We start from the raw sequence: 26,213 nt of genomic DNA on the forward strand, positions 1-26,213 counted from the left end.
CAGATGAGGACTTGATAGGGGCAGAGCACAGAGGGCGGACTGGTGACAATCGATCTTGAAGATTTAGCTCTTCTTCTGGAGAAGGAACAAGTCGTTCTGATAAGCTCTTGCGTGTGAAGAGCGGATTGGAAGAGGGAAAGTAGTGAGCTGTAAAGACTACGATCTCCGTGGAGCGTGGTGACAGACGGGGTAGAGGGAGGTGGGCGACTTTCCACCATTTAGAAGGAGAACTAAGAGGGTACATAGGCAGCACCCAGGCCAATGCTTCTGGTGACCTCAGCCGTCACGGGTGAGTGCGGACTCGGCGTTCCCGCTTCAGGGAGGTGGGCGTGGCTTGCTCGCGCTGTCGTCCTGGCGACCGGGAGGGGCGGGGCCCGGGGCGGGGCTGTAGGGAGGCTGCGTCACTCGGCGGTGGAGATGGTGCGTGTGTGTGGGGGGCGGGGGATACGCTGGGCGCGTCCCCGGGGTCACGTGGTGCGCAGCGCGCACAGTCCTTCTGTCGGTTGGTCTGGAGCGGCGCAGCAGGAGCGGGGCCGTGAGGTGAGCTCGTGGCGAGGCGCGGCGACGCGAAGCCAGCTGGTTGGGGCCGTGTTGGGGGCAGGCCCCGTGCCGCGCGCGCGCTGTGCGGGCGGGACCGGGGACGGACGCCCCGGCCACTGCGGGACCCTGGCTCACTCCTGTTCCCCGACTGGCCCCCGGATCACCCAGCCCCGGAGGGAGGCCCGGGGACCGCTGCTGAGAGCGTGGCGGGCGTGCGAGCGTCGCCCAATCACTGCGGCTACCCGCGGGAATGACGGCCGCTCAGGCCAATCAGCGGGGCCCGAGGGGGCTGGGCCGCGAGGTGCGGGCCCGGGGCGCGGAACGGGGCAGTGGGGGTGGGGATGGGTGCTGAGGCTGCACCCCCTGCTTAGTCCGCGAGATAGGGGGAGGCCTAAGCTGCTGCCTCTGCCGCGGGGACGGGTTTTCGTGAAGTGCCTTTCTTATCCTGATCTGGGAAGCACACCCTTTCCTCACGACCCTGTATATGGGAGTGTCCCCTTTCTCTGTAGTTTGGAAAATCTGGGCGTCCCTCCACTCTTAAAATCTCTAATCTTGGGATTTTTCTCTCGATTTCTAACCGTCCCTGAAAACGGATTGAAATCATACTCTCTTTTCTTTGCTCCCCCATACTGAGGGAACACTCCTATATTCAAACCTAATTAACAGTTTTCCCTTTTCAATTTGGGGTCCAGTCCGTTAGTAGGTTCCTCAGAAATCAGGTCACTAACCAAAGTTATCTAATACTTTATTATTATTATTATATCCCACAACTCCAGGGAGGACGACCTCTGTCCAGGCCTCAGCTCTGGTATGTTTTCAGAAGTTAGTGAATGTGGGGGTCAGTTCTTTTTTTCTTAGTCCTTTAGTGTGGAATGCGCACCCCTTTCAGGCTCTTCTCCAAATCCTGATGCTTCTGGCACATAGTTTGCAGTTTCATCTGTAAGGGGCTTCACTAACGTGTCCTTAAGTATGTCTTGGGGCTGCACTCTTTGATGAGTTCTCCAAGCTACCTTGTTTCTCCGGGGGGGGGGGGGAGGGGATTTGTTTTCCTATCTGAGAGTATCTTTGCTTTCAGTGTCCCTTTAAGGTTTGAGATGCGCCTCTTTTAGCAGGAAACAGACCACCTTTGGGGCGCAGCAAGTACTTCTGGCACACTTTTCTCCTGAATCCTTTCATTCCTAAATGTGGTGCACCCCCCACCCACCCATTTTTCCCACAGCTTCCTTTTTTTTTTTCCTAGTTGAAAGCCATATTTATTTGGCCTGTGCAAATTCCAGGAAGTTATCCCTCTGCTTCCAATTTGTGGGACTTAGAGATCGAACTCAGATGGTCATTCTTGGCTTTAAGTGCTGAGGCATCTAGCTAGACAGTCCGTGTCGTGTCCCCCCCCCCCCCCCCCGCCCCCCCAAGGGTTTCTCTGTGTAGCCCTGGCTGTCCTGGAACTCACTCTGTAGACCAGGCTGACTTGGAACTCAGAAATCCGCCTGCCTCTGCCTCCCAAGTGCTGGGATTAAAGGCATGCGCCACCACGCCAGGCTGTCTCTTTCTCTCTTTCTTTTTTCTTTTTCTTTCTCCCTCTTTGTTTGTTTTTCTTTGTAGCTTTTCTGCCATCAAGATAGTTTCAGTCTTAAGTTCCCTTCCCTCTTTGGAACCTCATTCCCTAATGTGCTCTCCCGGGCTCTTGGGCCTTCCTTCCTGTGTTGAGTGCATAGCTGCAAAACACTTCGTCTGTGGCCTCTTCTTTTTTATTCCTCAGGGCAGTTCTTATAGTTACCCCACCCTGAGCTGTTCTTCCCTGATAGGATGCCCTTTCATGCACATGGCTTTTATTTGTCGGTTGTGAGGTTGTCTCCCTGGGTAGCTCAGGTTATCCTGGAACTTCCTAGGTGGCTCAGGTTGGCTTTGAAACCCCCTGCCTCTGCCTTACAAGTGCCAGGGCACAGGCAAGAACTTCCATGTCTGGTTCACATGACTTTTTATAGGTAGTTTATTTTTTTGCAAACAGGAATTCTCTTTTGGTTCATGGCCTGTCCAGACATTTTTCTAGTTTCTGGTTCCTCGTGGACAGTGTTCTGGTTACCTAGTGATGACAGTTCTCCTCCTTGATCGTTCTCCTCGAGAATCCCCTAGTAATTTGTGGTTATCTTGGAGCTCCTACTCCTTTGCTGCTTTACTCTCTGTGAGTCTCTGGTGAAGCCCTCCTCCGTGGGTTTTTGTGGGTCTGGTCTCAGCAATCTCGGCAGGAGGATTTTTTTTTTTAAGATTTATTTATTTTTATTATATGTAAGTACACTGTAGCTGTCTTCAAACACTCCAGAAGAGGGAGTCAGATCTCATTACGGATGGTTGTGAGCCACCATGTGGTTGCTGGGATTTGAACTTCAGACCTTTGGAAGAGCAGTTGGGTACTCTTACCAACTGAACCATCTCACCAGCCCGAGGATTGTTACAGACTTGAGGACTGCCTGGACTACAGGATGAGTTCGAGACTAGCTAGGGATGCATCTCAAACAATCTGCTTAGTTGGTTCTAAGGCTCTTAGGTTCTGCTCCTCCCCACACATCCTCCTCCCTCTCCTTTTCCTTTTTCCTTTTTTACATTTTTATTTTTTGAGTTAGGATTTCTCTGTGTAGCCTGACACTCCGGCTTTCCTGGAACTAGCTCTGTAAATTAGGCTGACCTCAAACTCAACAGAGATTCGGCTTTCTCTGCCTTCTTAGTGCTGATATTAAAGGCCCACCACTGCTGGCTGACTCCTTGTAATCTCCCTGTTCTCTGGGTTAGGGCTTCACGGACCTTTCTAGTAATGTATGCTTTCTAGACCATAAACTACCTTCCATTAGTTCTTTTGATCAAGAAAAGAAGTCATTTGGGCTGAAAGATGGAGTTCAGTGATGGTGTACTTGGCCTAGCAACTTATGGAGGGCCTGGGCTTGATTTTCAGCATGAAAAACAGTGTGTTGTAGCCAGGTGTGGTGGAGCACAATTTTGATCTCAGCACTTGGGAAACAGGCAGGTGGGATTTCTGTGACTTCCTGGTCAGCCAGGGCTACATAGAGAAACCCTGCCTGGAAAACCAAACCTGTTAAAAAAAAAACAAAAACAAAAACAAAAACAAACCAACAAACAAATCTCTATCTGGGATATCTTGTCTCTCTGGAGCCTACCTCTGTAGGTCCTCTAGTTTCTCTCTTCTCTAGATTTTTACATAGTGCTTCCGGCCTCTGATTCATTTCCCCACAGCTGGAGTTTCAAATGCTTAGGGGATAATGAGTCCTCTGACCTTTCTTCCTTTTGGGAAGTACTTGAACTTGCAGCTGCAGGAGGCAGGAGGGAGGGGGAGGGGTTGGGATCTGGGAAGCTTTACCAGTAAGGACAGGGCAGGAATAGAGACAGCATCTCAGACCAAGTTCTGAATCTCATTTAGAAACTGGACGTTTGCCAAGCACCAGCTTGCTTGGGGTGCTGGGGGACTTGGTGGTACCCCGGGAGCCTGTAGGAATTAATGGGACTTGTAGGGAAGGAAGTGCTCCAAACTTAGTGAGAAAACCTGAATAAAATTGCCCATTATTGTGGTTTTGGAACAGCTAAGCGCTTCACATTTTTTGACCACTGAAGTCTTAGAATTTAGTTGTGTTATTTCAAAGGGAAATAAGTCCCATGTTCATTATTAGTAAGTGCTACATTTCTTTAAAAAAAAGCTGGAGGCCTGTCTGAGTAGCACCTAATAAAACCTGGTCTGTGGAAGTGAACAGGTGCTTTGTCTCTTTATTCGGCCGTTTCTACTTCATCTGTACAGTGCCGTAAGTACACCCTCGAAGGGCCCTACACTCCAGCTTCTCGTCCTGGAACCTGCATTCTAATTTCCAGCCTGTCTTGTTAAAATGCTCACTCTGATTTGGTAGGTGGAAGATGGGTCTGAGTCTATACCATTCTAGTTTTTGAGTGGTTTTAAGGGACTACACACCTGAGAGATTAAGGGAGTACACAGCAGAGTTCTCTAGACAGCTGGAGAGTGCTCTGTGAAGACAGAAAACCAGTTGTTAACCAAATGCTAGGGTATTGGTTTTCATTTTCTCTTTGTTCACCGCCCCCCTCACCCCCAACACACACACTTTTTTTTTTCTTCTTGAGACCGGGTTTCTATATTCTGGCTGTCCTGGAAATCACTCTTTATAGATCCAGGTTGGTCTTGAGGCCTTGCACTCAGATATCTACCTCACGATTGCCAGCCAGACACACATCTCTTTCTTTCTCTCTCTCTCTTTTTAAAGATTTATTTATTTAATGCACTACAGCTGTCTTCAGATACACCAGATGAAGACATCGGATCTCATTACAGATGGTTGTGAGCCACCGTGTGGTTGCTGGGAATTGAACTCAGGACCTTTGGAAGCTCTTAACCATTGAGCCATCTCTCCAGCCTCAGCACGTCTCTCTCTTTTTTTTTTTGTTAAGATTTATTTATTATTATACATAAGTACACTGTAGCTGACTTCAGATGCACCAGAAGAGGGCGTCAGATCTCATTACGGTGGTTGAGGGATTTGAACTCAGGACCTTCGGGAGAGTAGTCAGTGCTCTTACCCGCTGAGCCATCTCACCAGCCCTACATCTCTCTCTCTCTCTCTTTTTTTTGGTTTTTCGAGACAGGGTTTCTCTGTGTAGCCTTGGCTGTCCTGGAATTCACTTTGTAGACCAGGTTGGCCTTGAACTCAGAAACCTGCCTGCCTCTGCCTCCCGAGTGCTGGGATTATGGATTACCACCATGCCCAGTTTCTTTTTTCCCCTCCCTTTTTTAGTAAAAAAAAAAAAAAAAAAAAGAGGAACCAAAGCTTTCATTCTGTTCGCCTGCATGAATGTATCTGCATCACATGCATGCCTGATTCTGATGCCCACGAGGTCAGAAGAGGGAGTTGGATTCCCTGGAACTGAAGTTACAGTCCATTATGAGTTGCTTTGTGGGTGCTGAGAATTGAACTGGGGTCCTCTGCAGGAGTAGCCAGTACTCTTAACCCATGAGCCATTTCTCCAGCCTTGCTCAAATCATCCCCCCACTCCCCGTGTTCTGATGCTATAGACAGTTGCTGCTACTGTTCCTAGCTAACCTTTAGTTCTTTTTTTTGTGTGTGTGGTTTTTCTAGACAGGGTTTCTCTTTGTAGACCTGGCTGTCTTGGAACTCACTCTGTAGACCAGGCTGGCCTCGAACTCAGAAATCCACCTGCCTCTGCCTCCTGAGTGCTGGGATTAAAGGCATGAGCCACCACGCCCAGCTTAACCTTTAGTTCTTTTTTTTTTTTTTAATATTTTATTTATTTATTATATGTAAGTACACTGTCTTCAGACACTTCAGAAGAGGGCATCAGATTTTGTTACAGACAGTTGTGAGCCACCATGTGGTTGCTGGGATTTGAACTCAGGACCTTTGGAAGAGCAGTCGGCGCTCTTAACCGCTGAGCCATCTCACCAGCCCACCTTTAGTTCTTAAATTGTCTACAAAATATACTGTTTTCTCTGTATTACTAGATTTAACTGCTTAAATATATGTGCTTTTTTTTTTGCCCTGGGGTGCTAAGGTTTGAACCAGGGTATTATATGTTCAAGAGAAGTGTTTGTCTTCTGAACTTCTATATCTTAAGCTCTGATGGGTAATTTTTTTTTTTTTTTTTTTTGGACATAGAATCATTCCAGTAAGAACTGCTTAGCCAGTTGGTTTCTGATTCCTCTTGTTATTGTGAGAAGGGAGTCAGGATACCCCACATCAAGCCACTGAGTTTTTAAAGTTCTTCAAATAGACCTGATAAAGGGCAGCCTTTTGTTTGAAGCTAGGTGTTTGTTCTTGAGTGGAAGCTGCTGGTTTATCAGTACAATGCTCCAGGAGGCAGCCCTGGGGAGCTGCTGAAAGACACCCTTTGATGAGGTCTTAAGTTTGTAGCAATCTCGTATTTTAGGGGAGATTTCTTTCCTGTATATTTTTCAGCTAGGTTCTTTTACTGATCCTCCTGCCCCTTCCTCCCTAGTGCTAGGATCCTAGGCATGTGCTACTAAAACCCAGCTCTCAGTGGGGTTTTTCCATTCTGACTCTCTTAAATCATTAGTGTCTGTTGCCCTGTTAGCTTTCCTGGCCCTTTTCCAATGTGATCCTGTTCCAGGCCCTGATCAGGACCAACCTGAATGACTAGACTGTTCTGTGTCCCTGGTCTTCCCGCAGCCCCTCCACATCTCACAGGAATGTCAGATTATCTTCAGTGACAGATTTGATCTGCATCTGGCAGTGGTCCCAGCTCTTACACTCATGTGTGACCTCAGGCAAATCACTTTCTGCTCTTAGGAGCTCCCCCCCCCCCCAGCTGCATGCTGAGCAGTTGATTATTTCAAAGTTCACCCCTCCTGGAATCTGTAGGGACCTTGTTTAGAAACTCAGTTGCTTGCAGAGTGCCTAGTAGCAGGGCTGATTTCCTTCACTTTCCTTGCTTCAGTGGGCAGACTGCCAATGGTTTCCTTGTCCCAAGTCACTTCTGCTGGCACTGTCTCCTTTCTAGCCAAATTGCCAGCTTGTCCTCACACCCAGTTGTCAGCGTTCTTTTGCTCTCTGTGCTTTGTCAGTCCTGGGCTGTGTTCATTCAGAACTACCTGACGGTGGAAGTCGGACTTGAGTTCTCCATTCATTGTTAGTGGCCTCTGCATCACTAAGATCACTAAGCTGTTTGGTTTTAGGCTGTATTTTGTATATAACCATATTTTCTTGTAAATGCTTATTTATTTATTTATTTATTTTGGTTTTTCGAGACAGGGTTTCTCTGTATATCTCTGGCTGTCCTGTAACTCGCTCTGTAGACCAGGCCAGCCTCGAACTCAGAAATCCACCTGCCTCTGCCTCCTGAGTGCTGGGATTAAAGGCGTGCGCCACCATCGCCCGGCTCAGTTCCACCTTTTAAAACCAAAAATTTATGTACTTAGATTTTTATTTCTTTTTCCCACCTTATTTATTCTTTGTTTTTTAATTTTACTTAATTAAACAAACAAACAAAAAACTATTTTGTTGCCGGGCAGTAGTTGCGCACGCCTTTAATCCCAGCATTTAGGAGGCAGAGGCAGGTGGATTTCTGAGTTCGAGGCCAGCCTGGTCTACAAAGTGAGTTCCAGGACAGCCAGGGCTATATAGAGAAACATTGTTTCGAAAAACTAAAAAAACAACCAACCAACCAACCAACCCCCCCCCCCCGCCCCCCTCAAAAAAAACAAAACTATTTTGTTTTGCCTTGATGTATGTCTACTTCATGTACACAGTGTCCTATGAGGCCAGAAGAGGGCGTTGGATCCCCAGGAACCGGAGTTGCAGACAGTTGTGAGCAGAGCAGCCATTGCTCTAGCTCCCTCCGTTGTATTTTTTGATAGAATCTCTCATTGAACCCTGATCTCTCCACTTTGGTTTGATTAGTTGGCCAGAGAGCCCCTGGGATCTGCCTGTCTCTTGGGCTGTGCTGGGGTTGGGTTATAGGTGAGCTCTCCGGTCTTTCTGCTTGTGCAGCAAGCATTTTATTCACTGAGTAATCAACACCTCCCCCCCTTTTTCCTTTTTTTTCTTTTCTTTCTTTCTTTCTTTCTTTTTTTTTTTTTTGAGACAGGCTCTCCCTGTATAGATCAGGTTGGCCTCAGACTTGCGAGCATCATCTAATCTCTGCCTCCTGAATACTGAGATTATAAGCATGTGCTATCATGCCTGGTCCCTACCTCCTCCCTCCCCTTACATTTTCCCTCATTTTAATTAGCAGGACGAGTAGCATGGCATTTTAAAGGTGAAAGGCAATTTGCAGTCAGATGGAGTAGAGTGTGTTTAAGGCTTAGAATTCTAGCACTTGGACGGTGAAAAACAGGTGAGGTCATTTTTGGCTGCCTAGTGAGGTCAGCCTAGGTGAGGGGAGACTCTGTCTCAAACAACACAAAAAGCAGTCTGTTTTGTTTTAAGACAAGGGGTGAGTGGGTAGTGGTGGCTCATGGCTTAAATCCCGGCACTCAGGAGGCAGAGGCAGGTGGATCTCTGTGAGTTCACCATCCTGGTCACTAGCCTGGTCTATAGAGCAGTGTGTTTTTGCCTGCATGTATGTCTCTGCACCATGTGTATGCAGTGCCCATGGAGACCAGAAGAGAGCGTTGATCCCCTGGACTACAGTTACAGAGGCTGTGAGTTGCCCTGTGAGTGCTGGGACGTTAGCCCAGGTCCTCTGGAAGAGCACTGGGATTTCAGATGTTTGTTTTAGTCACTCAATTTTGATAGATTACGAGTTTAGAGAAAGGGAGAGAGCTGGCCTTGGACTACGTTCTCAGGGACTGTCTATAGGCTGCTAACAGTGAGGTACCAATCAAAATGAAAACCTTTACTTATAATATTATTAATGGCTTTGTTGGACCATTGCCTAGGTCACTTCAGTTGAACCATGGTTATTTGGCCAAATAATGAAACTAATGAATTTTCAGAAATCTTGTAAAAAAATTTTAAGAGTCTGGTATTAGTCACCAAGTGTAACTAGGATGGGTATGGGAAAGGGAGGTGGTGCTTGAGTCAGTGGTCTTTGGGGAAGGAAGCTGGGGTGCAGTTTGGGGAAAGAGTTTAAAATGAGGCCTTTATTCTGTGAAGAACATAACCAGAGGGATCAGGCCAGCTGCTAGGTCTGAGGTGAATAGGTTTTCATGTCTTTCCCAGTAGAATCCTGTGATTTCTGAGGTTTCTTTTCCACTTGAAGAAGGTCTAGCTGGGCATGGTGGCGCATGCCTTTAATCCCAGCACTCGGGAGGCAGAGGCAGGAGGATTTCTTTTTTTTTTTTTTTTTTTTAATTTATTTATTATATGTAAGTACACTGTAGCTGTCTTCAGACACACCAGAAGAGGGCGTCAGATCTCATTATGGATGGTTGTGAGCCACCATGTGGTTGCTGGGATTTGAACTCCGGACCTTTGGAAGAGCAGTCGGGTGCTCTTACCCACTGAGCCATCTCACCAGCCCCCGGCAGGAGGATTTCTGAGTTTGAAGCCAGCCTGTTCTACAAAGTGAGTTCCAGGACAGCCAGGGCTACACAGAGAAGCCCTGTCTGGGAAAAAAAAAAAAAAGAAAAAAAAAAAAAAAAGAAGAAGAAGGTCTACATCTTTAATCCCACTACACCTGTAATCCTAGCACTCAGAAGGAGGTAGGACCATCTCAATGAGTTTAAGATCAGTCTGTTCTTGGGGGTGGAGAGATGGCTCATGGGTTAAGAGCACTCACTGTTTGTTCTTCTGGAGGTCCTGAGTTCAAATCCCAGCAACCACATAGTGGCTCACAACCATCTGTAATAGGATCTGATGCTCTCTCATCTGGTGTCTGAAGACAGCAACAATGTACTTACATACATAAAGTGAATAAGTACATTTAAAAAAAAGTTAAAAAAAAAAAAAGATCAGACTGTTCTTGGTATCAAGTTCCAAGCCAGCTAGGGCTGCATAGTGAGACCCTGCCATAAAAAGAATAGTATGTATGTCTACAACTAGGTAGATTATCGTAACTTTATCTGTAGGTGCACAGATACTGAAATACTAGGTTGTGGAAATGTGGGCACTTAAAAATCCTGCTGTCCTTCCCAGGAGCTGGAGATACAGACATGCTAGCATGCCTGACTCTTCATTTTCAAAAAAAAAGACATTGCAGTTCCTTACTATCTTTAGCATTACAACTCCCCCAAAGACCAATTTTGAAGGGGTTGGTTTTGTTTTTATGATACAGGAAGCTAACCTGAAATTTGCTATATAGCTGAAGATGACCTTGAACTTCTAATCCTCCTGCCTCCAGCTCCTAAGTGTTTGGCTCATAGGCATGTACTGCCAAGCCTTGCCATTAGGCCTTTATAATTTAAATTTTTTTTAAAAAAAGATTTATTTATTATTATATTTTAAGTACACTGTAGTTGTCTTCAGATGCACCAGAAGAGGGCATCAGATCTCATTACAGATGGTTGTGAGCCACCATGTGGTTGCTGGGATTTGAACTCAGGACTTTTAGAAGAGCAGTCAGTGTTCTAAATCTCTGAGCCATCTCTCCAGCCCTTAATTTAAATTTTTTTTTTTTCTTTTTGGTTTTTCGAGACAGGGTTTCTCTGTGTAGCCCTGGCTGTCCTGGAACTCACTTTGTAGACCAGGCTGGCCTGGAACTCAGAAATCCGCCTGCCTCTGCCTCCGGAGTGGTGGGATTAAAGGCGTGCGCCACCACGCCCGGCAATTATTACATTTTTAATTGTGTATGTAGGAGGGCACTGGTGACGTAGCTTGCGTGTGGAGGGTCAGGTAGCATCCTTTCCTTTTCTCATGTGGGTCTCTAAATTAAACCTAGGTCCTCTACACAAGCAGCCAGTGCCCTTAACCACTGAGTCCTCTTTCCAGCACCAAGCTCTAATGTTTTTAGATGTAGTATTGTATGTATTCCAGGTATGTAGCCTGCATTTGTGATGCTGCTGCTTTAGCTGGTATTATGGTTGTCTACCACTGTACTATACCCTGCTCAAATCTTAAATATGCACATGTTAATATCCACAGTATGTATGTGTACAGTGTATTTTGATCATAGGTCATATCTATTAGTGCCACCATATTTGCATGGGCATGGCACCATCCACTATAGCATGGGCACATCCTTCAAAGTGACTCCCTCTTCCTGTGGACATCAACTCCACATAGCCCCTCAGCTATGGGTAAGGACTCCTGAATCCTTGTCTACACTGAGTTCTGTCTGGTTTGATCTTGTGTAAGTCTCCTGTAGGTAACCACAGCTGTTGTGGCTTCATGTGTGCACAGCCATGTCCTGTTCATAGGACAGAAACTTCCAGTAGCCTTCCCCAGCCTCTGGCTCTTATTCTTTCCCCCCTTCTACCTAACCCTTCTTCTGAGATGTTCCCTTGAGAGCAGAGGAGGTTGCTAACAATGACCCAGGTAGGGGTAGACACTCACTGTCACTGACTTGCTGGTCTTTATCTGTACTGAGTCTCTGAATCAACTACTGCCAAAGAGAAGCTTGCTTGCAGGGTTGAACACTGCACAGATAGAAACATAAACATCTAGGAACTGTTTGACCACATATATATCCATTTAGTGGAACAATAAACACTAGGTACCCCCAGGCCCATAACCACCCAGTCATGAGTATGTGAGCTGGTTACCAGTATCACAAGGCCTTGTTTATAAAAGCTGTGTAGATGTAGTTGCTTGGAGCAGTGCTTTTCGAGGTTTCAGCTTTTCTGCCTAGCCAGGAGCCAGAGCGAAGTTTCTTGGGTTTAGCCTTTTCTTCTCTTGTAGGGTGTGGGTCACTGGTGCCTGCTTCTCTGCATTTTCGGGAATGAAATAGTTGTTAAGGATTTGGTATGTGGTAAAACTGAACAAATGTTAGCTAGTTCCTGGAATTACTAGTTAAGGAAGGTCAGAAATAAAAGTTAGTATTTAAAGCATAAGAGAATTAGTTGTCTATTAAGTAAAGTGTTTTTAACATTCTATAAGCAACAAAAAGGCTTTTTTTTGCGGGGGGTGGGGTGGGAGAAGCTTAGTTTTGCTGTGTTTTTCTAAGACTTCCAGAAAGAACGTAGGTAACCAGGTTATGGTGACTCATGCCCATACTCCAGATACTTAGGAGGCTGACTCAGGAGCTAACCTGGGCTATAGAGCGAAACTTTATCTCAGTAAAAGGAAATGGGGTATGAGTGGGGAAGCTACACAGAACTCACTCCAAGTTCATGCCTGTACTGTCAGTATAGAGGCCAGAGGCAGGTAGATTTCTGTGAGTTCAAGACCAGCCAGGGACACATAGTGAGCCCTGTCTGAAAAAAAACAAAACAAAAGACACCCCTCCCCCTAACCCCCTCAAAACTTCCCCAAAACCCCAAACCACAGCAACTCAAGCTTCGCTGCAGACATCTAGACTGTAGAGTATCTGAACAATGTGGATACTTGGAGGGAAACCCCTAGGGTCTGAGAAAACTAGTTAAAAATTTTGTTGTAGCTCCAGGGATGAAACAATGGCCTGTCTTCAGGTGCTGGATCCCTTTGGGCCATCATCCGTTGTCCTCAAGGGGTATTAATAGTTTTTTTTGTGTGTGTGTGTGTGTGTGTGTGTGTGTGTGTGTGTGTGCTTTTCAAGGTTTTAGTACAATGAAGTCCTTTCATCCTACATAGGATGCTACTGACCTTGTTTTTAGTTCCACTTTCCTAGTGAGGAAGCTGAGGTTACCTGGAAACAAGTTTGTTTCATGTAAGCTCATTGCTTGTTAGAAGCTGGGGTGCCCATCAGAGTTCCTTACCTTCTGGGAGAGTTCAGCTGAAACCAGTATTGAGCTGTCACTAAGCAGGTCAGATGTTGTGGGAGGATGCAGAACTGATACCCTGTTAGGAGGCAGCTTTTCTGCAAAGGTTCTTGAGGTTGAAACTACAAGAAGTCTGGTTTGGTAGGGATAAAGACTGTAAGATGAATAGCGTTGGCAGCCTACTGTGAGCCAGGCTCTTTATAACACACATGTGAAGGTATTGCTGTTATTCCATATTATAAGGGAGGAGCCTGAGGCTCAGGGAGGAAATGACTTGCTAGACATTATATGATCCTAACTTAGGCCATCCTACCTGAGTCTTGGCTCATAACTGCCTACATAGACTTCTCTGAGTCTCTCCTTTCCAGCTCCCTTCTTTAGAGACCAGTGTAGTTTTTTTGTTTTTGTTTTTTGAGATAGGGTTTCTTTGTGTAGCCCTGGCTGTCCTGGAACTCACTCTGTAGATAATACTGGCCTCTAACTCACAGAGATCTGCCTTCCTCTCTGCCTCTTGAGTGAGTGCTGGGATAAAGGCCTGTGTCATTTCCACCCAGCCAGCAGTGTAGGTGTTAACTAGAGTTATACCTACTAGGGTAATCTGTAGTCCTTATTCTCATGTAGCCCAGAGTGGCCTCCAGATACTGTCTCTGTGTACTCAAACTGAATCTCCTGACTCCACCCTCCAGATTATAGGTATCTATCACCATGTCCTCCCTGCTCGTGTGTATGTGGGTTCTATATATATGCTTGTGTTCATGTAGAGGCCAGAAGTTTACATTCGCTGCCTTTCTTTCTCCACCTTATTTTTTTTATTTTATCATTTTTGTGTTTGTCTATTTATTTTGTTTATTTATTTATTTATTTATTTATTTATTTATTTACCCAAACAAAACCAGGCACTTAGATGTTAGCTACTGAGGCAGTATTGAATTGGGTCAGGGGAGGGTGTGTCTGGAGTCTTAGAGTTTGGTTGGGAGTTTAATGATTGAGGTTAGTAGGAAAGATGTTGGTAGAGGGCTTGCTCTAAACTTGTGGTTGGTGGTACATATGTGTAATCACCACCCAGCTACGTGAAATCCCATCTCAACATTAAAAATATTAGCTGGGCGCCAGGCATGATGGCGCACGCCTTTAATCCCAGCAATCAGGAGGCAGAGGCAGGCGGATTTCTGAGTTCGAGGCCAGTCTGGTCTACAAAGTAAGTTCCAGGACAGCCAGGGCTACCCAGAGAAACCCTGTCTCGAGAAACAAAAAACAAACAAACAAAATTAGCTGAGTGGTGGTGGTGGCGGCAAGTGTACTCGGAAGGCAGAGGTAGGTGGATCTCTGAGTGAGAGTTTGACTTTAAGGACATCCTGGTCTATAGAGCTAGTTCTAGGACAGCCAGGACTGCACACACACACACACACACACACACACACACACACACACACACTTGAGAAAAATAATAATAAGCTTAAAAAATAACCAGAACTCCTGACGGCCTTGATTGGATACCCTCTTGGCAATGAGAAACCGTGAAGTAGGGCCTGCAGAACGGCGGGCAGAAATGAAATAGTGCTGATTTGTTGTCTTGGCTGCTTGAAAGGCAGAGGCAGGAGTTTGGCTACAGAATAAGATCTTGTCCCAAAAATAGAAAGAAAGAAAAACACAAAGTAAAGGCACTGAGAATGGAGCTGAGAGGAGGAGATGTTGAGGGCATGGCCGGGCTGGATCGAGGCCTTACACCATGATGGGGGAGGAGGTGGAGGGCCCGAGGGGAAGCTGTCCCCCAGCGAGGCAGAGTATTAGGTTATAGAGAAGTGTTCTAGGGAAAACCTGGGCACCAGGCTGTCCCACTGTTTCAGCCACCTCATTCTCAGTAATTGTTGGGAGCCGCCCCCACATTCGCCGTCACAAGATGGCGTTGACATCCTGTGTTCTAAGTGGTAAACAAATAATCTGCGCATGAGCCAAGGGTATTTTATGACTACTTGTACTCTGCTTTTCCCGTGAACGTCAGCTCGGCCATGGGCTGCAGCCAATCAGGGAGTGATGCGTCCTAAGTGAAGGGTCACTCCTCCTTAAAGGGGACGGGGTTTTCCGCCACTCTCTCTCGCTGGCATCTCTCTGGCTCTGCGCGCCCTGCGCTCGCTCGCTGCCTAAAGATGTAAACAATAGAGCACGCTCTGCGCTTTGGCGGCGCCGGAGCTCTGGCTCCTAAAATTATTGAGGGGCTTTCGTTTCTGGGGCTGGGCGCTGGGCGCTTGCTCTCCTGGCTCCCAAAGATGTAAGCAATAAAGTTTTGCCGCAGAAGATTTTGGTCTGTGGTGTTCTTCCTGGCCGGTCGTGAGAACGCGTCTAATAACAATTGGTGCCGAATTCCGGGACGAGAAAAAAAAAAAAACTCGGGACTGGCGCAGGGAAGATCCCTCATTCCAGAACCAGAACTGCGGGTCGCGGTGATAGAGGTTCCCGTAAAGCAGACTGTTAAGAAGGATTCAACTGTGTGAATTCAGAACTTTTCAGCTGGGGAACGGCGGTAACCCGTAAGTATAGCTTTACGAGGTAAGTCTGATCTTGAACTTTCTAAGGAAATTCAAGACAGTCTATCAGAAGTAAAGTGGAAAATAGCTTTATAAGGTATGTTTGGCCTTGAACTTTCTCTAGTGTTAGAAGCCCTTTTGTTCCTTTTCACATGTTATCAAGTGGTTAAGGCAGGGCGGATTCTGGATGAAGTTCAGGACAATCTATCAGAAGTAAAGCGGGGAGAGAGAATAAGAGCAAAGAGAAAATATGGTACACAAAATAAGTATACAGGCCTTTCCAAGGGTCTTGAACCTGAGGAAAAGTTTAGGTCAGGTAAGAATACCTGGGGAGAGATTAGAAGGAAGGAGAAGGAAAAAGAAAAGAAAAAAGATCAATTAGAGAAGCCAGTTCTTAGTAGTTCTGAATCAGATGAAAAGGCTATTAGGGCCTGGAAGGCGCTCTCCCGAGCAGGTGAAGCCACTGGACAATAATGACAGAGGCAGGCTCTTGCAGCCTACAAGGTCTTATTGTCCACCCTAGAGTTGTAGATCAAGATTATAAAGGGGAACTTCAGGTTCTCTGTTCTTGTCCTCAAGTTGTCTTTTCTATATCACAAGGGGACAGAATAGCTCAACTAATAATTTTGCCAAGCCTACATGGCTGTTTTTTCTTCCTCTGGTATTCCTAGAGCTGCAAGAGGGATTAGTTCTACTGAAAATGATTCTGAATACTTAATAATGCCTTTAGATTGTTGTCAAATTTTATCTACTCACGTAGGGGTAAACCCTCGTGGCGTCAGGCCATTACAGGTCTGACAAATGGATGTCACGCATATTTCCTCCTTTGAGAGAAATCAATATTTACATGTTTAGAAGAAACCCACTTAAAAATGGGATTGTGGTATATACTGATGGATCAAAAACTGGCATAGGTGCCTATGTGGCTAATAGTAGGGTAGTATCCAAACAATATAATGAAAATTCACCTCAAGTGGTAGAATGTTTAGTGGTTTTAGAAGTTTTAAAAACCTTTTTAGAACCCCTTAATATTGTGTCAGATTCCTGTTATGTGGTTAATGCAGTAAATCTTTTAGAAGTGGCTGGAGTGATTAAGCCTTCCAGTAGAGTTGCCAATATTTTTCAGCAGATACAATTAGTTTTGTTATCTAGAAGATTTCCTGTTTATATTACTCATGTTAGAGCCCATTCAGGCCTACCTGGCCCCATGGCTCTGGGAAATGATTTGGCAGATAAGGCCACTAAAGTGGTGGCTGCTGCCCTATCATCCCCGGTAGAGGCTGCAAGAAATTTTCATAATAATTTTCATGTGACGGCTAAAACATTACACAGTCGTTTCTCCTTGACAAGAAAAGAAGCCCGTGACATTGTTACTCAATGTCAAAGCTGCTGTGAGTTCTTGCCAGTTCCTCATGTGGGAATTAACCCACGTGGCATTCGACCTCTACAGGTCTGGCAAATGGATGTTACACATGTTTCTTCCTTTGGAAAACAAATAACTCAGCTGGGATGTAAACAAAAGTTTCCGGGATTGTGTGTTATTTCCATTCAGTATGTTAAATTTACTAGGGCAGCTAAATTGTCAAAAAGTCTTTTTCAGTATATGTTACAGAATTGGATGGCTGAATTTGAACAGATCCTTCGAGAATTGAGACTTCAGGTCAACTCCACGCGCTTGGACCTGTCGCTGACCAAAGGATTACCCAATTGGATCTCCTCAGCATTTTCTTTCTTTAAAAAATGGGTGGGATTAATATTATTTGGAGATACACTTTGCTGTGGATTAGTGTTGCTTCTTTGATTGGTCTGTAAGCCTAAGGCCTAAACTAGGAGAGACAAGGTGGTTATTGCCCAGGCGCTTGCAGGACTAGAACATGGAGCTTCCCCTGATATATCTATGCTTAGGCAATAGGTCGCTGGCCACTCAGCTCTTATATCCCATGAGGCTAGTCTCATTGCACGGGATAGAGTGAGTGTGCTTCAGCAGCCCGAGAGAGTTGCACGGCTAAGCACTGCAATGGAAAGGCTCTGCGGCATATATGAGCCTATTCTAGGGAGACATGTCATCTTTCATGAAGGTTCAGTGTCCTAGTTCCCTTCCCCCAGGCAAAACGACACGGGAGCAGGTCAGGGTTGCTCTGGGTAAAAGCCTGTGAGCCTAAGAGCTAATCCTGTACATGGCTCCTTTACCTACACACTGGGGATTTGACCTCTATCTCCACTCTCATTAATATGGGTGGCCTATTTGCTCTTATTAAAAGGAAAGGGGGAGATGTTGGGAGCCGCCCCCACATTCGCCGTCACAAGATGGCGTTGACATCCTGTGTTCTAAGTGGTAAACAAATAATCTGCGCATGAGCCAAGGGTATTTTATGACTACTTGTACTCTGCTTTTCCCGTGAACGTCAGCTCGGCCATGGGCTGCAGCCAATCAGGGAGTGATGCGTCCTAAGTGAAGGGTCACTCCTCCTTAAAGGGGACGGGGTTTTCCGCCACTCTCTCTCGCTGGCATCTCTCTGGCTCTGCGCGCCCTGCGCTCGCTCGCTGCCTAAAGATGTAAACAATAGAGCACGCTCTGCGCTTTGGCGGCGCCGGAGCTCTGGCTCCTAAAATTATTGAGGGGCTTTCGTTTCTGGGGCTGGGCGCTGGGCGCTTGCTCTCCTGGCTCCCAAAGATGTAAGCAATAAAGTTTTGCCGCAGAAGATTTTGGTCTGTGGTGTTCTTCCTGGCCGGTCGTGAGAACGCGTCTAATAACAAGTAATATGAGAATAATAATACTCAGCCTGTTTAATTGTGGGAGGAAAAGCTTGGGTCCTCGGAGGAAGCATTTTTGGTTATTTTGAAAACAGTGTTTCAGCCAGAAATGGTGACTCAGGCCTTTAATCTCAGCCCTCTGGAGGCAGAGGCAGGCAGATCCTTGTGAATTCCAGGCCACGCTGGTCTACAAAGGGAGTTCCAGGAGAGCCAGGGCTACCCAGAGCCCTTCTGACCCCTCAAAAAAACCAGTGTTTCACTATGTAGCTCAGGTTACCTCAACCTTGGGGCAGCCTTCTTTGTGTCAGAATATAACTTATTATTGTGTCTTGGGTTGCATCAGGTTGGTTGGTTGGTGGTGGGCTGTGTGTGCAGAGTGTGGAGATCAGAGAATAACTTCTGTGCACCAGTTCTTTCCTCCCATCTTTACATAGATTCAAGAAATAGAACTTAGGCTTGCATTAGCCATCAAGCACCTTTACCTCATAAAACTATCCAAAGGCCCCTAGAAAGCATTTTAAGATGTTTTCTGTTTAGGCCTGAAGAGATGGCTCAATGGTTAAGAGCACTTACCACTCTTTTTTTTTTTTTCCCAGACAGGGTTTCTCTGTATAGCCCTGGCTGTCCTGGAACTCACTTTGTAGACCAGGCTGGCCTCGAACTCAGAAATCCGCCTGCCTCTGCCTCCCGAGTGCTGGGATTAAAGGCGTGTGCCACCACGCCCAGCTCACTTACCACTCTTATAGAGGGCTTGGGGGTCAGTTTCCAGCTCCCATGTCAGAAGGCTCCTAATCATCTTTAAGTCTAGAGCCAGTATATCTGATGCCTCTGTGGGCACTGCACACAAATGGTACACACATACACACAGGCAAAATTCTCATATATTAAAAAAAAATTCTATAAAAGCTCCCCAATTCTATTGTGGCTAGAGAGAAGGTTGAGTGGTTAAGAGCACTGGCTGCTCTTGCAGAGGCCTAGGTTCATCTCTCAGCACTCATGTGTGTTCAGACTGTCTGAAATGCCAGTTCCAGGGATCCAGCACCTTCTGATTTCTACAGGTTCTCTTCTGGCTTCTGCAGGTACCAGGCATATGTGTGGTTCACAGACTTAGATTTACATGCAGGCCAAACACCATACAAATAGAACAAATCTAAAAAAACAAAAAAAAAACAAAACCCAACCCTTCAGTAAAAAAACCCACAACCAAACCAAGTTCTCTCTTCTGTCCTGTTTTTGTCTCTCCTGTTGTCTGTTCTCTATCCTGTTGTTTAATAGCTTGATTGGACTCTTTAGTGTGAGCTGGAAAAAGGCCCTGCTTGAAATGGGACCTACAAACAGATGTGTTTGTAGCACAGACTTGCTACCTAGTGGAGGATGATCTCACACCTATCCCTGCCTCTCAGGCCTGCTTCCTGCAGGCTGGGGTTTATGTTAATTTTTAAGGTTCTGGGAACTGCATTCATGGCTAAAGCATTTTATGTTGGAGCCCAGTCCTGTGCTGGATATTCTAATAGGACTTTTAGATATTCTTTTTTTTTTAATTAGGTTATTTTCTTCATTTAATTTCAAATGCTATCCCAAAAGTCCCCCATACCCTTCCCCCCTTTAGATATTCTAATAGGACTTTAGGACTTTCCTGGCCTGATCCTCTTAGCTCCCAAGAGAGGGGACTTTATTCCTCTATGATAACAGGAAGAAAAGACTGAAGGAAGTAGCTCATAAACACATTTGGAATCTGGACTGAAGTTGTGCCCACTTTAATCCTAGTACTTGAGACAGAGGTAAGCAGTTTGCAAAGTGAGTCCCAGGCTAGCCAGGGCTGCATAGCAAGACCCTGCCTAAGAAAAGACTTAACAACTCTGTGATCAGCCCCTTAACTGTGAGTGTTCTAGAATGTCCCTACTTTTCCTTTGTTCCTTTTTTTTTTTTTTTGGTTTTGCAAGACAGGTTTTTCTGTGTAGCCCTGGCAGTCCTGGAACTCACTTTGTAGACCAGGCTGGCCTTGAACTCAGAAATCTGGGTTTCTGAGATTAAAGGTGCTGGGATTAAAGGTGTGCGTCACCACACCCGGCAAATGATTTCTTTATAGTATGGGCTGTAGTCTTCTGGTGGAAATGACAAGATTGCAAGGTTCTTTTTTTTTTTTTTTTTTTTTAATTTATTATTTATTATATGTAAGTACACTGTAGCTGTCTTCAGACACACCTGAAGAGGGCATCAGATCTCATTACGGGTGGTTGTGAGCCACCATGTGGTTGCTGGGATTTGAACTTCAGACCTTCGGAAGAGCAGTCGGGTGCTCTTACCCACTGAGCCATCTCACCAGCCCCAGATTGCAAGATTCTAAGCAGCTTCACAGCTCACCCCTCCCTTCCATCATGAGGTTTAAAAGATGGCTGGGCTTAGAACCTGAGCCCAAGCCTGGGCCATGTTCCACTTTCTCCTCAACAGGACTCACATTGGCATGTTGTAAACAGTGTGACAGTGCTGCATTGCATTTGGAAGGCTTCAGTGGCTTTATTGTCCTTTACTTAATGTGACTGTGAACACAGGCATGCCTGCTTCTGGGATAATCCCATTACTTTTCATAGTAAAGATTTCATGTTCTTGGATAATTATGTTTAGATTCATGTTGATTTTATTTTTTCATTAACAAAGCAAATTTATTTAGTTTAACAGTCATGTTCCTGGAATGGTGCACATAGCAGTTTCATGAAAATGCCTTTGTGTGTGTGCCATGTGTGTAGATACCCACAGAGGCTAGAAGACCATTGTATTGCCTGGAGCTGCAGTTACAGGCTGCTGTGTACTGCCCAATGTAGGTGCTGGGAACTGAGCTCAGGTCCTCTGGAAGAGCAGTGAGTGCTCTTCTCTGCTGAGCCATCTCTCCAGCTCTTCTGTTTATAATCTTACATAACTTTGTATAAGTTGTTAGCTCATAAGTGGTTCAGCTTTTTTTTTAATTAGGTATTTTCCTCATTTACATTTCCAATGCTATCCCAAAAGTCCTCCATGCCGTGCCCCCCCCTTCCCCCGTTCACCTTTTTTGTACTTATATATCTCATTTCAGTATCATGGGAACAAAAAAAAAATTAGCCTTAATTACAGTAGCTCGTTTTGAAAGTTCAATAGCATAGCATAAAGTATAAACTTGTTTAAAAATGTTTGCCATCTATGTGGAGGTCAGTGGAAAGCTCGTAGGAGTTTGTTCTTCTGTGTGAGTTTTGGAGATAGAATTCAGGTCTTCAAGCTTACTGGCAAGTTTACCTCAGAGCTTTCTTTCCAGTCCACAAATAAGAAATTCTTGAGTTCAAGACCGCCAAAGCTACACAGAAAAACTCTGTCTTGAAAAACCAAAACTAACCAACCAAATAAATTGTATATAGTCTTAGTCATTGCAGTAATCTCAGCACTTGAGAGACTGAGCAGGTAGGTGGCTGTGAGTTTGAGATCAGTTTAGGCTACCGAGTGAGGCTCTGTCCCTGAAAGTATAAGTCTGTTTTGATTTGCATTTCCTCTATGTAGCTCTGGATGCTTGTGTGGGCTTTGTGTCTCCTTGTCACCCACTGTGATCTGCCAGAGCTTGCACTTTGTCCATTTTTGGCATGCCTTTTAAATGTTGATCCTTGTTTGTATGCAGTGCAGTTTTTGTTAATGAAGGAAGCTATGGGCTGCAGTTACTTTTATCATGTTAACCATGTGCCACAGTGTGTATCCAAGCTCTCCTTACTGTTGGTGAAGCACTGAAACACTGGTCTAAGGAAATAAATCAGGCTCCCATCTCTTTTGGACCAGTGGGTTCTTCTTTAGAGAGTTTGAATATAAAGGAGTATTTTGAAGTTCTCCAAAGTATTGACAGTAGAATCCTACAGATTGCATCAGCTATTTTTTTCTTGGGAAATTTCCTTTGTTCATATAGAACATATGCTCTTTTCATCTTTTTTGAGTTTTTTTGGAAGGAATTATTTTTTAAAAAAATTATATCCTAAGTGCTGCCCCCTCCCTGGTCTTCCTTCACAGATTCCCACCCCCTTTCCCTCCCCTTCTCTGAAAGGGTAAGGCCCCTCTGGGTATCTTTCCTGCCCTGGCACATCAAGTCTATACAAGGCTAGGCACATCCTCTCCTGAGGCCAGACAAGCCAGTCCTGCTGAGGAATGGATACCACAGTCAGGCTACAGCTTTAGGGGAGAGCCTCAGCTCCAGTTGTTGGGGGGCCCACGTGGAGATTGAGCTGTCCATCTCCCTGTGTGCCGGGGCTCTCACTCCAGGCGGTGCATGCTCTTTGGTTGATGGGCTCAGTCTCAGAGCTACCAGAGGTTCAGGTTAGTTGACTCTGTTGGTCTTCCTATGGGGTTTCCGTCCCCTTCAGGGCCTTCAATCCTTACCCCAACTCTTCCATAAGGGCCCCTGTCCTCTGTTCAACATTTGGCTGTGGGTCTCTGCATCTGTATCAGTCAGCTGCTGGGTAGAGCCTCTCAGAAGACAGTTATGCTAGGCCCTTCTGCACTCCTTTTATCTTTGTAAACTAAAGATTTTTGAAAGAAAATTACCAGGCCCCAAGCAGATAAATAAAAATTATTTGTTTTTAAAAGCTAAATGTAAAAGTAAAATATATACTTTAAAATAATGTTATGTTTTTCAGAGTCTCATCGTGTAGTCCTGGCTGCCCTGGAACTGTTGATGTAGGCTAGGTTGACCTCGTACTTAGAGAAATCTTCGTCTCCTCTCAAGTGTTGCAATTAAGGGCATGTGCCATTATACTTTAAAAAAAAAAAAATTCTAGCCAGGCGTGGTGGCGCACATCTTTGATCCCAGCACTCGGGAGGCAGAGGCAGGCAGGTTTCTGAGTTCGAGGCCAGCCTGGTCTACAAAGTGAGCTTCAGGACAGCCAGGGCTAAACAGAGAAACCCTGTCTTGAAAAACAAAACAAACAAACAAACAAACAAACAAAAATCCTATACTGAACTGATTATGAATATTGTTATTAGTGGTAGAAAGTACAAGTATTTAAAATTTTTTATTTTCTGTTCAATTTTTGGTGTTCTTTTCAAGACAGGGCTTCTCTGTGTAGCCCTTGCTGTCCTGGAGCTCACTTTGTAGACCAGGCTGGCCTCGAATTCAGAGGTCCGCCTGCATCTGCCTCCCAAGTGCTGAGCTCAAAGGGTGTGTTCTGCCATCGCCACCTGGCCTGTTAAAGTTGTTTTGCATTTATTTATTTTTGTATTTTATCTGTGTTTCTGTATGTGTGTGCCATAGCACAACTCTGAATGTCGGATGACAAACCTTTGGAATGTGCTTTCTGCTCTCACAATCTGGGTGGGAACTCAGCTTCAGGCTTGGCAGTTACTGCCTAGATGTCTGAGCCATCTGATCATCTCATGTGAGACTTCTTTAAGGTTAAAACTTAGTTTAATATTCTCTGAGATAGGACCTGGCTCTGTAGCCCTGGCTGCCTTGGAACTTGATATGTAGACCAGGTGGACCTGGAGCTCACAGTGATCCCTTGCTGTCTCCCCAGTGTTGGTTACAGGTGTTTAGCACACCACCTGGCCCTTGGCAGTTGAGCCGGGGAGTGTTTTCAGGAGCCGCTTAGAGAGATAATGGGGTCCTCCTCACTCATCAGTTCCCCACTTTATGCCTGTGCTATCATTACCTGAGACAGGCTCTCACAATGTAGTCTCGGTTGGCATTGAACTTTGAGTGATCCTCCTGCCTCTGCCTTCCATGGTCTTCGATTACAGGCATGTGTCACCACACTGGGCTTGATTTCCTACTCCTTCTTTTGCAATGCTGGGAATTGAACACGACCTTGTGCATGCTGGGAAAGTTCTCTCTCACCCAGCCAAGTCCCCATCAGTGCTGGTCTAGAGCTGGAGCTTGAAATATAGCTAAGGGGGCTGGAGAGATGGCTCAGTGGTTAAGAGCATTGACTGCTCTTCCAGAGGTCCTGAGTTCAGTTCCCAGCAACCACATGATGGCTCACAACCATCTGTAATGGGGATCCGATGCTCTCTTCTGACAGCAACAGTGTACATCACATACCTGAAATAAATAAATTAATTAAAAAAAAGAAATGCAGCTGAGGAGATAGCTTTGAACTCTCTTACTATAGCTATTCTTCTTGAGATAGAATAAATTGGTCTCTCTGTGTAGCTCTCTGGCTAGGTTGAAATATACAGATATCAGCCTGCCTCTACCTCTGTCTCTGGAGTACTGAGATTAAAGTTCAACCAAACAGGATTTACGATATAGGCCAGGCTAGGCCATATTCTTTATGTTCCTTTTCTGCCGCAGCCTTTTGAGAACTGGAATTGCAGCTGTGGTCTAGAATGCCTTGCTCACTTGTTTATTTATTTAAAGAGCAAAGAGGGTATTGTACATCCTGGAGTTGGGATACAGGTGGGTGTTATCTATCTGATGTTAGGAACTGAACTCTGGTTTCTGGAAGAGCAGTGAGTGACCTTAGTCAGGCTCCCTTCCCTTGTTTATGTGTTTATGGATGGATCTATTTATTTATATTTTAAAATATAAAAATATAAAACATGTTTATATATAAACATTTTATACATAAATATATATATATTTATTTATTTATGCTTTTGTTTTGTTTTGACAGGGCTTCTCTGTGTAGCCCCAGCTGTCCTGAAACTCACTTTGTAGACCAGGCTGGCCTCGAACTCAGAAATCCGCCTGCCTCTGCCTCCCAAGTGCTGGGATTAAAGGCGTGCGCCACCACTTCCCGACTTTATTTAGGCATTTTTGAGATAGGGTTCTCTATGTAGACATGGTTCTTCTAAAACTCATGTAGACAGGATGGCCTATCTGGGATTAAAGGCATATACCACCATACTCAGCTTTGATTTTTTTTCCTTTGTTTCTCTTTTTTTCTTTGTTTTTTTTTTCTTTTCTTTTCTTTTCTCATTTTCTTTTTTTTTTTTTTTTTTTAATTTTTGAGACAGGGTTTCTCTGTGTAGCCCTGGCTATCCTGAAACTCACTCTGTAGATCAGACTGGCCTTGAACTCAGAAATTGGCCTGCCTCTGCCTTCCGAGTGCTGGGATTAAAGGCATGCACCACCACTGCCCAGCTCTGTTTGTTTCTTAAATAGAGTCTGCTTTATTTAATTATATTTATTTGGGTCTCACTGTTAATGGCTGACCTGGACCTCAGAAAGATTTGCTTGCCTCTTCTTCTGGAGTGTTGGATTAAGTATATGCCGTCTGGTCCCTTTAGTGCTGGGCTGTTTTAGGGCTCTGTATTTGCTAGGCAAGTGCTCTCCTACTGTGTTGCTGAGCTGTCCATGTAGCTCTAGAACTTGCTGTTCCTTTTGTTCTTCCTAAGGTAAGGTCTTCTACAGTTAAGGCTGGCTTCAAACTCCCTAGATAAGAGGGTGGCCAGCAACTTTTATTCTCTCTCTCTTTCTTTCTTTCTTTCTTTCTTTCTTTCTTTCTTTCTTTCTTTCTTTCTTTCTTTCTTTCTTTCTTTCTTTCTTTCTTCCTTCCTTCCTTCCTTCCTTCCTTCCTTCCTTCCTTCCTTCCTTTCTTTCTTTCTTTCTTTCTTTCTCTCTCTCTCTTTCTTTCTTTTTTAATTATTTATGTATATTAGTACAATGTAGCTGTCTTCAGACACACCAGAAGAGGGCATCGGATCCCATTACAGATGGATATGAGCCACCATGTGGTTGCTAGGAATTGAACTCAGGACCTCTGGAAGAGCAGTCAGTGCTCTTAACTATTGAGCCATCTCTCCAGCCCCCAACTTTTTTTCAAGAAGAGAGAACAGATAAGTTTGTTTTATGTGTATCCATGTATGTATGTGTGTATCATGTGTGCATTTGGTTTCTTCAGAGGCCAGAACAGTGTGTTGAGTCATTTGAGAGCTGAGTTACAGAATGTGTGAGCTGCCATATGGAACTCAAAGCTTCTGAAAGAACAGCCAGTCTCCTTAACCACTGAGTCATCTTTCCAGCCCCTAAAGGGAACAGATTTATTAAAGAAAGCATGGAAAGTCCCCTTCCTCTGCTTACTTCAGTTATAGGGATGGCCACCATCCTTGGCTTTATTTGGTGCTAGGGA

At 45.1% G+C, this 26,213-nt stretch overlaps 1 protein-coding gene across 4 annotated transcripts in view; it reads left to right on the forward strand.

Annotated features, from left to right (window-relative positions):
• Window positions 1-389: 389 nt before the first annotated feature.
• Phf20 (PHD finger protein 20) overlaps window positions 390-26,213 on the forward strand; it is a 113,307-nt gene continuing 87,483 nt past the window's right edge. For 2 of the 4 annotated variants that reach the window (XM_006499339.2, XM_017317827.2), the window contains exon 1: window positions 456-540. The gene's annotated coding sequence lies outside the window, so the exon portion shown is untranslated. Of the gene's footprint in view, window positions 541-26,213 lie in introns of all 4 variants that reach the window. The other 2 variants (NM_172674.2, XM_006499338.4) reach the window with 2 other exon arrangements.

Source organism: Mus musculus, chromosome 2, assembly GCF_000001635.26.
Source record: "Mus musculus strain C57BL/6J chromosome 2, GRCm38.p6 C57BL/6J".
In the NCBI taxonomy this organism is placed as follows: Eukaryota; Metazoa; Chordata; class Mammalia; order Rodentia; family Muridae; genus Mus; species Mus musculus.